General features: G+C 30.6%; 1 long non-coding RNA gene across 1 annotated transcript; it reads left to right on the plus strand.

Annotated features, from left to right (window-relative positions):
* Positions 1 to 6: 6 nt before the first annotated feature.
* On the plus strand, positions 7 to 1,348 carry LOC139907484 (uncharacterized). The gene is made up of 4 exons (XR_011784143.1): positions 7 to 161; positions 218 to 383; positions 725 to 979; positions 1,065 to 1,348. It is a non-coding gene; the product is annotated as an uncharacterized lncRNA (long non-coding RNA).
* The last annotated feature ends 6 nt before the right edge of the window (positions 1,349 to 1,354 follow it).

Consider the following 1,354-nt stretch of genomic DNA (forward strand, 5'->3'; position numbering starts at 1 on the left):
GAAGAAATACTTATGGCATCATTGATTAAATAATATACATCTTTTTCTATCAAAATGTTATCATACCTCCTTTATTACTCAAAATTAATATAATATTAGCATGTTTAGAGTCATCTGTACCAAATTACCAAATGGAACTCTGAATTTTGTACCATCTAACAGTAAGTATTCATTTTTTTTTTTTTTAATCTAATCATAAAATATGATTCTATTTTAGCCAAAATTATCAAGAATTATGATACACAACTCATTAAATGGCAAAAACAAGTGCTTAAATGGTCACGACAACGGGAGTAGTAGCTTTGGATGGTTCACAACTAGTTTATCTGACAAAAAAAAATGATCTGCCAGTATGGTAAAATATGAAACCGAAAATAAACAAAGTAATCTGATTAGTATAACTTTACCTAAAAATTAGAATTTTTAATTATTACTCTACAAATTAAATTTAGTATCGACATAACATGTAGTATTTTTTTGAACGGAAACCCTAAAAACCTTCTACTACTAAAATAATTATAATAATAACAATACAATTTTTCAAATCTGCAGTTAAACTTCTACAGGACACTATTTTAATATACCAAATGATCCATTAAAATCTGAACTCTTTGAATTTTAAAAGATAACAAGATATAATTTTTTAATTATTATCGATAGAAGTTCAACAAAATTAATACGATAAGTAGATGTGTCACTGAACTCTCTTAATTATTACTGTTAGCTGCCCGTAGTGACAATGATACCTTCAGGCGGCAACAGAAGGACTGGCACCCACTCCAGATGTATACTCTGTCATGGTGTCCCATTGCTAGCTGACAGTGGCTTCGAGGGCCTTGGTGTTTGGATGAGAGATAATGCAGGCCTTCCCCTTGAAAGCGCATAAATGTTCAAATTTCAAAAAAGTTGGGGCTTTGGTTCAACATGTTTATATATTAGTTATATGAAAAGTACTTAATTTCTCATGTAGTGTTACCAGGTGGGTTTAGGAAAATAAGCTATATCTGCCTCTAAACACGTCTTAAAATTTTGTCATGATAATTTCTCATTATTCAAAATTCCAGCACCATCTCACTAGTATTGAAGGACAACACCTTCATCGATCTGGCCAATTCAACTTCTTTTATACAATAAGGTGCAGCATCGATAATGAAAACCTTTACTCTTTTGCTACAGAAATCGGAGCCCCAAACGTTGTAATTATTCTATTGTCAGCCTTCTTAACATCTTCCAATATTATTAAATAAGGACAATCTATCGTAGTTTCATATTAGACAAGAAGATTATCATTTCTTACAAATTCTTTCTAAATCTTTGACAATACTACTTTACTTTGGGACTCAATTGACTTTGT

This window comes from Lepeophtheirus salmonis, unplaced genomic scaffold (assembly GCF_016086655.4).
Source record: "Lepeophtheirus salmonis unplaced genomic scaffold, UVic_Lsal_1.4 unplaced_contig_17189_pilon, whole genome shotgun sequence".
Taxonomy (NCBI): Eukaryota; Metazoa; Arthropoda; class Copepoda; order Siphonostomatoida; family Caligidae; genus Lepeophtheirus; species Lepeophtheirus salmonis.